We start from the raw sequence: 14,174 nt of genomic DNA on the forward strand, positions 1-14,174 counted from the left end.
TCTGCTTAACAAATATTAATTGTTAGAATACTTGTCACATTAATTTATTCAGTTTAACGTTTTCGGCTTAAATAAGCCATATTCAGAAAAAGTTTTATGCCTAATTACATGAATAGAATTGGTACATGTGTGTATAGTACAATATAGATAAATTAGTTAATTATAAGTAGACTTCGTTGAATTGCCACACGCAGCATGCTATCAGGTTGCCGATGTACGGTAGTATAGAGGAGGTGGGCGGCCGCCCGGTCTCGTAGTATAGGCCTAAGCAGTTCATGTTAAGAGTTGTGACCGGTCTAAATAGAGCAGCTACAGCTAATGTATACCTAAGTAAGCACTTGTTTTTGCATTACTGTGGTTGGAATAGTCAAAGCTTAACATATTTTGTTCAGTGCAGACAAGAATTCAATCAAACATACTACAATGAGAGTGTCGCTGTTCCAAATAATTGCCCCTGGAATACCCTTACCCCCGCAGCCAGTCTTGACCCGTTGGGGAACGTGGTTGGATGCTGTTAATTATTATGCACAACATTACGGCAAAATAATGGAGGTAATTGGATAGCACAGACAGTTCCGCTGTTGCTGCTGTAAAATCATTGGCTTCTGAACAGCTATTGGAAGATATTCTGTTCATTGAATCTAATTTTAAAATCGTGGCCAAAAGCATCATCCTGTTAGAATCGTCTAAACTACAACTCTCAGAAGCCCTTAATATAGTGGATAAAGTATCACAAACCGCTATTCAAAATAACAATTCACTAATTTCAGAAAAAAAATGAAATGTAAGTTGAGAAACATTATTGCTAAAAATTGTGCCTATTCACAACTTCGTATTATAAATGATATACTATCGGGTCACAAGACATCTGAAGTAGTGACTTTCCGTTCTTCAAATATGTACGTATTACATCGTGTGATGTTGAACGTACATTTTTCCCAAAATAAAAACTGTTTAAGTGACCGTCGGAGGAGGTTACTTTGCAGTCGCTGAAAATGTACGTAACTCTTCACTGCAATGCACATATTCAAGGATGATGCGAGTATCTTGCATTAAATTTTAAGAATGAATATATCTCACTATAAAATAATTGAGTATTTACATGTTTAGACATTTCCTACTTCAATGATCATTCATTACATTTCTTGAATGCAGGATACAGGTTTTATTGTAACCGCAGTATACTGCTCAGTGTTTACATCAGAGGCATACTCAATTCGTTCCACGTCCCATTCTCATACAGTCTATACCGCGTGCACAGTAAACCTTGCGATTCTTGTGGCAATTCCACGAAGTCTAATTATAAGTCTCTGCAGTGACAATATTGAACATAAATTGATTAAAATGTTAAAACAAGGGCTATATGAGCCATGTCATGGATTATTAAAATACTAAAATGTTAAAACATGTGCAATATTGTTACAAATGCAATATGTTGGACCATCTGTGGCATTTCCAATGCTGACTAGAGTGATGATGATTCAACTGTAGAGCGGAAAGAAAATATGTATCAAAATGTGGCCTATAAAACTTTTTCTGAAGATGGCTTATTTAAGCCGAAAACGTTAAACTGAATAAATTAATGTGACAAGTATTCTAACAATTAATATTTGTTAAGCAGATAAGCACAGACGGACCCTGGCTATTCCTAATGTCTATGTATTAGCTTATCGGTCCTCACTATGTCTTTCAAATTTATTCTTGGCAAGTTGTTTATCTCTTGTTCTTTCTGATATATTACTGAAAATACTTTCTTCACATTCATTTACTTTAATAGTTACTCGAAAGATTAGTCGCCTAGAAAAGATTAACAATAAGTGTAAATTTTCTCCAATCTTTTCCAATTTCTTGCATTCAAAATGGCTGTCATCAATAGCCTGATCACCAGGCTTCGAGACTTCGGACCCAATAGGGCAGTTCAGTGGGAAATCCGCATAACCGTGAACTGAGTATAGTGGTAAAGCGTACAGTGGGTGGGGGTACTGCAGAATTAATGCCAACAAATACGCAAAGAAAAACGCTCTGGATTTCAAGGTTCTGAAGAATAATTTGATTTTCATACAAACCTATTTTCAAACTGTGTCTGAAACTATTACACGGTTAGAAAAGTCAGAGCAAGAGATGCCGGAAGCCCTCAAATTAGTTGAGGAAATGACACAGAGAATTAATGAGACACCAAGTACACCGGTTACTGAGCGTGTAAAACAGAAGTGGAAATCAATTTTATGTCAAAATAACGGATATGGAACATTGTGTAACATAAACAGCAAATTAGTGGACATAGAGTCACCCGAGAATAAAGGACTGTCTCTTAGAGACTGCAATGATGTTAGATTTTTTCGTTTTGCTCCTATCACGTCATGCGACGTAGAGCGCAGCTTTTCACAGTACAAAATGTGCTTCGCAGATAACCGAAAAAGATTTAGGGGAGAGTTGGGTAGTATCGGACATCGGGTAATATCGGACAATAAGTTTCTTTCATTTACCACCAGATGATAGTACCTGAATGACATGGTTACGTTTCTGTGATGTCGCATACAGAAACGTATCCATGTCATTCAGGTACTACCATCTGGTGGTAGATGAAAGAAACGTACTGTCCGATACTACCCAACTCTCCCCTAGAGACACTGAACATGTATCTTGTAGTAGGCTACATTGCAATTCGGTACTGTAACTGCACTTCCAAAAGATATTAACACTGTGTATAATTAAACATGAATGATTATAAAAGACAGGAGAATAAATGCTTTTCACATTCTTTTGACATTGTCATCGTGTAATGTATATTTACTTTCAGAATGTACATATGTGTGTGTTTCCCCGTACTACCGTACTCTACTCTAAACAGCAACGTTGTTACCTCAACACATCTCTGCCTTTCACTACCTGCAGTGAATCAATAACCTATAGTATATGCACAGTAAACGTATTGTATCGGGTCCCAAGTCTCGAAGCCTACTGATCACCATTCTCCTGGTATGAGCCCCAGTACCTTCTTCCTATTTCATAGATTTGGTCATCAATCGTATACTCAATCTGCCTACAGTAAGCTAACATAGAACTCTCTATATAATAAAGGAAGAAGCATGTAAATGTGTACATGTTTATCGGGGTACAAATTTAATGTTATTTTAAGTTAACTTTCCTTAAATTACCAACTGAAAGTAGCAGTACTTGTTTGGACAGATAGCCTACCTCACGTCTTCTGACCTCCTGAGTCCTAAAAGTATAGTATACTATACTTCATATATGATCATGATATAAGATGTATGTGCAGAGACCCGAAGTATAATATACCTGCATTTGTGCCCTAACTGTTACCTGCAGAATTTTTTTCAGGATTTTTCCTCAAATCAGCAAATTTTTGTTTGAAGAGTAGAATTATATGGAACTTTAAAAATAAAACAACAAATATCTCAGGACTCAGGAGGCTAAAGATGCTCCCAGCAACAGTGAATAATTCATGTCTCGTCATATTTCATCTCGAATGTTGTCTGCGGATTGATTTTCTCGGATTAAATTATAAGCTTGCACATATCTCGTATGTCTCTTCTTCAGTCAGAATGTATCTCCTAGTTTTATTTCTATTGAAAACTGAATCTATTGCACTATTTCACGAATTGTTACTGACATTTATGAACAGTTAATTTATATTATACTGTAATGTCGAATTTCAGTTTTTCTATGAAATATTCTCCCACATTTTCTTTATAAAAAATACTGGAAAGTAGAGGTTGCCAAACTGTATTCGGTTAGTATTGAACTTCTGTGAGCAAAATAATTACCGAATTGCAACTAGCTCAACTTACATTATTCTAATAAGAATTGATAATTGAATTTGCTAGTAAGTGTGTGTGTTAACATTTAAATCAGTCTTAATATAAATAAAAATTGTAAATAACAATTTTCAATAATACATTTGTATCATTTTGGGCATGTGAGATTGCAAAGCATGAAGGAACATATGAGCGAAATATATTCCATTGTCCGAAAAGTTTAATCTTTTAAGCTACTTCACCCGATTAAAATAAATTGGCGTACTCTTTACAGCGTTTCGTAGCGATGAATGCAGGAAATACTTATTTTAGGCTAAGCCGTACATCCCGACTTCCGATGAAAAGCCAATCGGCTTCGTCAATTAAAGCTAATGCTATTCGTATTTTCAGTATATGTATACATTACATGTAGCATGCGGTTAAGGCGTTAGTCTGCAAGCCGGAAGGTCGCGGGTTCGATCCCAATGGGATCATGGATTTTCTCCAATGATTTAATCCTCTAATCCTTTCGGCAGCATTATGGACATGTCGTGTGCTCAGCCTCTAACAGAAATGAGTACGAGGAGCATTTCCTTGGGGTAAAGGCGACGAGCACGTGGGACTGACGTCACTATTGTCATTAATGCCGATTATATGTAAAGGTGAGGGTTTTTTTACCTCCCGCCACATTGTAGCTTATTTGGCTTGTAATATAGTTGACTTTACTTTTACCTTTAACTATATTGCACATGACACTTTCTCTATTCTAAGTAAAACTTAAGCGCCATTTGTTCGTGTATTTGAATACAGCATACTTAACAGAACTACAAGATTTTAATTAAAATTCTGGCCACAGCTTAGGACGTAATTATTTTTCACCAGAAACAGAGGACTGATTTACTAAATAATCATTATAATTTATGGAGAGCAAAGGAATTTCTGCAGACTTAATTGAAATACACTTATCCAGATATTCTCCCTCTGTTATTTGAACATTCTTTCTGCCATAGCAGACTGTCTAAATGACAAACAGTACTATACAAATTTAAATATCTTGATGCAATAGTGTAACAGTGACAAAGATTTAATTTGCTAAATCATGATATTATGAGAGAAATTATAATATTAGGACTAACTTATACAATTTGGTCTTCAGTTCATATTATACAGAGTGATTCATAAATACCTGTAAAAACTTTGTGGATTTAATGTAGAGATAAAAATAAAACTAAAATATTCTATACAAATTTTCCCGCAAATCCTTACTTTCAGAGTTATGATGCATAGTGCCATATCTTGCCAGGCATCAAAAACATGGCCCAGTAAAGCCTTCGGCTGTGTCACGTTCGCATACATAGCGACTGCGGTAGATGTTTCTTATTCGTACACCTCACTGCAGTTGATTCCGACCTGATAGGACTTTGTTTACTGTACGTAGGTATGTTTAGTTGTATGGCATTGTTGCAGTTCCTACAGTCACCACGTCCCATAGGTACACTTTCATTTTGTCGTTAGATCAGTAGGCTTCAATTGTGTACAGTAAGATAGATCGTGCAACACCAGTTGCTTGGCCAGCCAGATCACCAGACTTCTACCTTTGGGGTCGTCTGAAGGCGCTCGTTTATGCCACTCAGATTCTGAACGTAGCATAACTACAGCAGTGACATCAAAATAGCTATGAAACAGTTCGGAATTAGTTGAATTACTGTAAAATTCTAAGATCAGTACATACCTACGTACAGTAAACGAAGTCTTATGAGGTCGAAGTCAACTGTAAGTAATAGCGGTGTACGAATAACAAACATCTAACGCAGTCGCTATGTAGGTGAGCATTACATCCGAAGGCTTTACTGGTCCACGTTTTTGATACGTAGTAAGGTAGGACATTTTGCATCATAACTCTGAAAGTAAGGATTTGCGGGAAAAGTTGTATAGAACATTTTAGTTTTAGTTTTACCTCTACATTATACGCACAAAGTTTTTACAGGTATTTATGAATCACCCTGTATAAATGGTTGTTCAATATTTCAACAGAACCTTTCAAAGCAAGAAGGACTATATCTCAACAATTTTGCTTTGAAATGGCGAAATTTTTTGTGAAATTTAAACACTGTCTTGGAATGGTGCCAAGACTTCCAATCATCAAACCAATGACGGAGATGTTGTCAGTATTATATTTTTGTTGGAAGTATGGTATCGTTGGTTCATATATGTTTTTTTTCTCAAGTCAACAGTTCCTGGCTCGTCCACACCCATTTCAAATCTCACCGTCGGATCTATGATGAAGCCTCTTCTACTCATCTTGTCAATGGCAAATATACGGGCTCTTCGAATGCTCCCGTCGGTAGCAAGGCAATGCACTTCTTCAAAAACTTCATAATTCTTACCAGACAGAGTGTCTGTAATTTTACTTCTTTTGCGCAGAAGTGCAACACGTGAACAATAGCCGAGACCATTGGTCAACGTTTCTTTCTCACTGCACTGTCTCCAGTGGGTTCCATCCTGACTACGTCTATGGAGTGATGTAACCGGAGCAACATTACCTTGCAACTTTACTTCAGTAATGCCATATAGTCACAATTTGACCACTTTTAAAATCTAAAATATACAGGGTGATCCGTTTTGGTAAGGATTAAATAAAAACACCGTAAAACATTTGCTACTGAACTTTATTTGTTGAAACTTTGTGCATACAACACTGAAAGATGGGAGATTCCTCAGAGCTCAACATGATCCCCATTGCGCACCCTGTACAACTCATAAAATGTCTTTAACAAAACCCTACACGATGAAATCAGGAGGGGTTTAGGTCTGGGGAGTTTGGGGGCCAAACCAAGAGATAGCTGCTTCTCGTACTGGGTTTCGCCTGCGACCTCCTGCATGTTTTTTTTTTTTTTAACACAGAACTTGTTTCTACAAATATTCGATACCACAACATTATGGAATCGTATTTAGGTACATTACGCACACCATACTTACGTCGAAATTCCCTTTGAACTCTTTCAACATTCTCAAATTTAGATACCAAAGAACACATTGTGCCCGCTGTTGATTTGTATAGTCGCGACGCTGTTATTCCCGGCGTGACTCCTTCTCTTTGCTTACGTCTTAGGAAGTGAAGGCTCTATAAAGTCTAGGTAGGTAGTATCGTTCGCCATTTTTGTTCTTTCGTTGCCGAGATACCAGAAGAGGGATCTATTTGCCACACCGTTAAACATTATCATGTCGTAGTTCCTATGATAATAAATCAAACGCACTGTAATTCAGCGAATAATTGAGCGGCAAATAACGTCCTCTTGTGCTGTCTGCGAACGCCAACGAAAGAGCCAAAATGGCGGGCTATTATATTAAGTATTTATCCAGCCTTATGAAATGCTTAACATCTTCATCAGCGAATCACAAGACGCACACGTTTAAATTTAGCCGACCTGCAACGTGATTGGCTGCCGGAAATTAGAGCGACGGGACTATAGTAGCCATTTTAATCATCCACGATTTTCATTTGTCCTTTCAAATTATGCATTGTTGATTGTCATATATGGAAACTCCCGTCTTTTAATCATAATATAACCAGCAAGAAAATTTTCCTACTATCGCAGTAGCTTTATAATAATAAATTAATATTATCCATACCCAAAGGTAGTTCAGCAACCTAAATAATTCAATTAGTGGAAGATCACAAGAGCCCTATAGTAAAATACGCAGGAAAGCATATAATACCTGAAACACGTAGAAAGCCCTTATTTTCATTTGCTATTACCACTACTAAAGTAGACACAAAACAATGAAGTATGTAAAGAACTTCACGCGTGTGTTTTCTGAAAGGCTGTAGCCAGTGATAGTGTCACTACGTTGTCCAGTTAAGGAGTATGTTATGTACTATGATTATGCCTGTAACTCATTCAAATGCGCGTGCAAATGTGTTGCGTATTAATTTAATCATTTCAATTAAAGGAGTTGTTTAATTTTAAGCTGACTGTACGAGAAACAAATTCCCACGACAGAGCCGTCACATTTCATCATTATCTAAACAAAGCTTTGAATTCACACCCTACAATAGAGTCCAGTCCCTGGGGAATGTTTTGCATATACAGATTATTACAAACACAGTTCAGTATTTCCATTCAGCCTTTCGTGAATCCACTTTGGTTCCGTATTAGGAGCAAAAAAGGAACGCAGTTCAAAGTGTTCTCTTTCATACGTTTCCTACTCATTAACCATTCTCTCAGTATACGTATGTCTACCAATATCAGCGCAAATGAAGACAGAATCTTGTTAAGGAAAGAGCGACTGAGATATAAAATTAAAATATGTACATATGAATTAAAAGTCACGAATATATTTTTAAACACGTAGACTAACTATCGATTTACACGATTTTTTGTACTGTTCGATAGCCTCGGGCTATCTTAAGTACCAGATAACTCCAAACCGGCATGGAAGTAGTTAATAAAGCAATGAAATATATATATATATATATATATATATATATATATATATATAATATATGAAATGAATACACCAATAATTACATTAAAAAGTATTGGTCATCAATGATACTGAAGTTACGAATATTCAGATTTTGCAAAATTTCAATTTGATTAAATTTCTTCAGTAAAAATGTAGTGCTCGGTCTTTGTGGCAGCCTGTTATACAAGGAGCTATTATCGTTTAGATCAGCCGTGGCGAGAACGTGACTCGCGAGACATTGTGGCTCGCAGTGATAGCTGTGCATTTCGCTTGCTTCTAACCTCCGCCAACCCCCACCCTCTCACTCACTGGAGTCAAACTCCGTTCCATTTGTATTTGTCTCTTACCTGCGAGTGGCATATGTCTCTCTCGAAACCATGTACGAAAGTTCCAAGTAGGATGGAAGGACGCATTTTTTTGCTGTCAATATGATGAGAATATTAAATGTATGATTTCTTCACAAGTATTACGAGGAAAACGGTTGTATAACATAAAACGGCATTATACTACATGTTACTGATGAAACATTAAAAGGTTAAGTGTTATTGTTGTTGTTATCATCATCATCATCATCTCTGTACGTCGACTCTTTTTCAGCAGATGTACGAATAATGCGGTTAGCTCTTCAATTTGAACTCACTGATTTGCTATGTGATGTCAAATGAAAGCTAGATGTAAGGACTTGACAAATGTTGAACTTTCAAATCTTTGCCAAAAAATAAATATCCGAAGCTTCGTTCTTTCGCTTGCTCTGTTGAAGCCATGTTCGCTACAACTTACGTTTGTGAAAAATTATTTTCAGCAATTAAAATAGTAAAAACCAAATTTAGATCACGACTGACAGACAAATACCTTCGTGATCAAATACGACTAGCAGTAAGTGACATAATTCCTGATTTTGAAACTTTGTCGCAGAGACATTCTGAAGACAGTTAATTTTAGGTTGTGATATTGTTAATTTATTGTTCATTTCTTTCTTAGTTACACGTACTAAACATTAGTTTGTAGCCTTGTACCGTATAAAATTATATTTAAGTGTTTGACGTAAGGAAAATGAAAATCCGTTAATAAGTCAGACAGTTGCTTCACTTCCCCTTCGGGTGTCCGCCTCCCTCCATAGGTGCTATGCACGTTGCAGGTTACATAGTGGCTCGGCGCACGATTACATTTTCGCCACCGCTGGTTTAGATAAATAAATGAAAATATGACTATTACACTTTTACTGCGTCATACCACTTTTGACCAATAAAACGGTACGGAACAACGTGTTTCAACCAATAATGGCTGCTTATCCTACAAATTTTATCACCTCCCTAGCATTTGTTTCTTTTTTATCACTCTTTAGCATTTGTTTCTTTTTTGCCAATATTGTACTTTGAATAATTTTACCTTTTAAAATGATTCATGTTCATTTCATCATCCTTAATTAAAACTGTCCTATCATTTATCTTGTTGATATATTATTTAGATTATGATATAGCTTCTGCTGCATGAGATTATGGACAGTCACGTATCAGAAATTGTTTAATATATATCATATTGAGAATTGAAGTACAGTGCAACTGTTTTAATAAAAATGAAACTGAATCAAGAAAGTCTTCTTGAATAGAAATCGTCCATAGAGTTCAATTAAGATTATGTAATATTAAAGACATTTTATTAATTTATCCTACAGAATAATATCTGTAATATTGTCGATTAATATTTGAGGAGAAAAATTTGCTCCGGCGCCGGGAATCGAACACGGGTCCTTGGTTCTACGAACCAAGCGCTCTGACCACTGAGCTACGCCGAATTCAATCCACAGCACCGGATCGAACTCTCCTCCTTCAATGTTTCCCTTTTGGCCTGACTCCAAGTATGTATGTTGACGTTTTATGTCCAAGTCAACTGCCATTATACAAGGGGCGCACTCAGTTGAGTGACTTACTTGGCCAGGATTCCGCAATTAAGTGCACAGTAATCTGTACAGAATTTTCACTGCTAGCTATGATAATATTAAAGATCTTTTATTAATTTGTCCTACAGAATAATATCTGTAATATTGACGATTAATATTTGAGGAGAAAAATTTGCTCCGGCGCCGGGAATCGAACACGGGTCCTTGGTTCTACGAACCAAGCGCTCTGACCACTGAGCTACGCCGAATTCAATCCACAGCACCGGATCGAACTCTCCTCCTTCAATGTTTCCCTTTTGGCCTGACTCCAAGTATGTATGTTGACGTTTTATGTCCAAGTCAACTGCCATTATACCAAGAGCGCACTCAGTTGAGTAACTTACTTGGCCAGGATTCCGCAATTAAGTGCACAGTAATCTGTACAGAATATGCACTGCTAGCTATGAGAATATTAAAGATCTTTTATTAATTTGTCCTACAGAATAATATCTGTAATATTGACAATTAATATTTGAGGAGAAAAATTCGCTCCGGCACCAGGGATCGAACCCGGGTCCTTGGTCAGAGCGCTTGGTACGTAGAACCAAGGACCCGGGTTCGATCCCCGGCGCCGGAGCGAATTTTTCTCCTCAAATATTAAGATTATGTAGTTGACACAACTGGTAATAAGAAAATAGCTGATCATATTCATAAAACACTACTGTCATCTAGCAGAGTATTTGTAATGATGAGATGGTACAATAATACATTTCAAGACAGTAGCCTACTTCATTGTCAAACACAGAAAATCAAGAAATGCCAACAAACTTTAACTTTGAAAATTGCGTTGTTAATAACTCTAACTTGAAGAGGGAATATCATCGAAATGATAGCCGTCCAAATCTTGGATTTAAAATATCGGCATCCTAATCAATTCAAATGAACAAAAAAGAAAATGTAAATTAATTTAAAAAATACATAATGTAATTTTAAAAAAGAATATTCTGCAACAAGATTTGGTAGCTATCAAAACGATAAAAATTTATTGAAAATAAATAATATACACTGAATATTATAAAGATGAATAGAGATGGTGATTGATGATGTTCAATGAAGATTTTAAAATGGTTGATGCAACTGTCTGAAGAGTTTTATCAGGAACCTTTAATTTTCTGAGGATCTCCAATGTAAATTTGGGAATTGTTCCTCGCGCACCAAACATAAGTCCAATGACATTCCAATCTTGAATATTATATTTATGACTGAGATAAATAAATAAATTACCGATACTGTAAAAACCTTTCGTGTTTTTATTCTGTTAATGTAACATTTCAACTTATCTTACTTTTGAGGTTAAATAGACTATTGTTGTTCCGTATTTGCGCTCTGAGTATTTGGAAATAGTATTTAGTATGCCGTGATAGATAGTAGTTTGTTTTTGAACTTCATTATATGGAAATGGAAATATAATAATGCTTTATTGCTGTGTTTTATAATGATTATTATCATTTACGTAAGTAATTCGGTTTTGCAAGTTATCTAATTTATTCGATAATCTTATTAAATATTGCACTCGTGGTTTTAAATTATCAATAAGATGAAACAGCACTCGTGCAATTACTACAGATAACGATTCTCCAAAGAAACGAAATTGAGTTTGATTTTGGAAATTAATATTGACGAAATTAATCAAAATTAATTTTATTTTTGACACTAACTTAAGGGGAGATGATGGTATTTTTTTGGTAAAAAATGAGTAAATTAAAAAAATATTCTTTAAAATACTCTGTGATATGTGTGGAATGCATAGCATAATATTCTATGGGTATTTGTGGCCTTATCAGATGTTGAGACGCCATTGTTAAACTTCCTGCGTTATGGATTTTTAAATCACTCGCCCCATTTTATTGTTGTTTCCGGTAAATTGAATTTTCAAAAAAAAAAAAACAAAAAACAAAAATTCTTTAAAATACTCTTTGATATGTGTGGAATGCATTGCATAACATTTCGTCGATATTTGTGCCCTTATCGGATGTGGAGACGCCATTTTTAAACTTCCTGCGCTATGGATTTTTAAATCACTCGCCCCTTTTTATCGGTTTACGGTAACTTCATTTTTTTGCTACATTGGCAGACAAAAATGGATGTAACTTCTGAACTATTAAAGATACATGCATGAAATTTAGAACACACATTCTTTAGACTATTAGGAAAATTTCTCTGTAACAGAAGTTTGTTAATTGATTTTACTTTAAAACTAAGTCCGTTTGTTTGCAAGAAAGGAATTCAGAAAAGTGTTATTAAATTTTAATTGTTTATTTTACAAACGTAGGGACTAATAACAAACTTCTGTTACAGACAGTTTGTAGAGCATGCTTTTTCAAGTATATTGCAAAAAACGGGATGAATCTACCTTTAAAAATGGTTTAGATATATCGGTTTTAGTAAAATCTTGCATTGGGTATATATTTTTTTTCAAATCTGGGCCCCAATTTGTTTTTATATTTATTTTTGGTTGAGTTGCTACAGCTATGAGCTCTCTACATACAAAAAATTAATATTTTACATCAAATAGAAAAAAAGTTTTAAAACATACAATCCTCTCCCCTTAACGCTGTCGATCCACTCAGCTAGCTCTTCCTTGTTATAACTGTACCGTCTCTCTCATAGTTATAAAAACAACCACATATTTTTAACTTGAACAAGAAGTAGATCTCTGTATACTTGCAGGCTACCTCCCGGTCCTCGCGTCGGTGTATTCAGTCTCTGGGGAGAACATTATTTCACTGTTTCATATTACGTAGAAAGTTTGCGAACTTGCACACTCTACACTCGACTCCACTTCAGCGTCAAAGAATTTTAAATATATGTTCATACGGATATGAGTCGGGATAGAGTGAGCTAGTTAATTCTTTCAAATGTTAAAACTTTAATATCTTCGTTGTGACTAACATGTAGTACACTCTCTAAGGATCAAAGAGCAAGTCTCTGTGAGACGTAAACTATTCTCTTTGCTCAATTTCAATGTGCGTTATCATTCGTATAATTTCAGACACAAGATCCCCCCCCCCACACACACACACACAACACTGTGCCAAAACACAAAGATTGACCTCTTTATCAGATTGCCTCTTTCGGTATGAAGTTCCTAATATTTGTTGCAGGAAATTTTCCTAGCCAGTACTTTTGGCTTTTGGATAAAGAAATCGCACATCATGATGCTGAATTAGGAAAAATATCGGTATTTCTTTTATGGGCTGTCGGCATCTCTTTGAAGAACTACAAGAAGCTTCTTAATATGTAGTCTTCCAATCTTCCATTACAACGATGTCCCATCTGTAATATGTTTTGCCCTTTGTTCGTCAATTACTGCTCCGAACTTATTGGAACGGAAATCCAAATGAGAGTACAGATATTCAATTTTGCGCTGCTAACTTCTGTAATTCTGTAGGACAAGGAGATTCTCTGACAAAAGTCTATAGTTTTCTTACAGTCTGTTCCTCAAAAATTTCCTCACGTCATCCTGTTCCAGCTGCTAAGTTTGCCTGGTTTAGCTTTGTGTTAAATTGTTGGTGTTCTAATAGCTTTCTGTTCTGATATTCAATAAATACTACTACAGTGGAAGCTCTTTAGTTCGATAGAAATGAAGTTCGACATCCTATATTTCGACTGGTTAGAGACAGAATTTCCAATGAGTCGCTGTCCCAAATGGTATCAACAACAAACATCACACAAAGAGCAAACAAATTGAAGTGGAAGTGGGGAGGCCACATCGCGCGGATGAAAGACAAAAGATGGACATACAGAGCCACCATGTGGGACCCGCGCACAGGAGACCGGCACAGAGGCAGACCAAGGAAGAGGTGGGCAGACTTCTACACAACACAAGCAGGCCAGCAATGGTCCAGAATAGCAAGAAGCAGGGGAACATGGAGAACAATTGGAAGTCGACTACAAATGAAGACAGTGCCAGCCACAAACAACATCCCAAGTTGACTCAGTGAAAGTGCATTCAATATAATAAAAGTGTTAGTGAAATCAAATTAATCAAAGTGACAGCGAAATCA

General features: G+C 36.1%; 2 non-coding genes across 2 annotated transcripts; both read right to left on the minus strand.

The window, feature by feature from the left end:
• Positions 1–9,950: 9,950 nt before the first annotated feature.
• Positions 9,951–10,023, minus strand: TRNAT-CGU (transfer RNA threonine (anticodon CGU)). Its single transcript has one exon. It is a non-coding gene; the product is annotated as a tRNA-Thr (tRNA).
• A 280-nt stretch (positions 10,024–10,303) lies between these two features.
• Positions 10,304–10,376, minus strand: TRNAT-CGU (transfer RNA threonine (anticodon CGU)). Its single transcript has one exon. It is a non-coding gene; the product is annotated as a tRNA-Thr (tRNA).
• Between the last annotated feature and the right edge of the window lie 3,798 nt (positions 10,377–14,174).

The sequence above is a fragment of the Periplaneta americana genome, chromosome 1 (genome assembly GCF_040183065.1).
Source record: "Periplaneta americana isolate PAMFEO1 chromosome 1, P.americana_PAMFEO1_priV1, whole genome shotgun sequence".
Classification (NCBI taxonomy): domain Eukaryota; kingdom Metazoa; phylum Arthropoda; class Insecta; order Blattodea; family Blattidae; genus Periplaneta; species Periplaneta americana.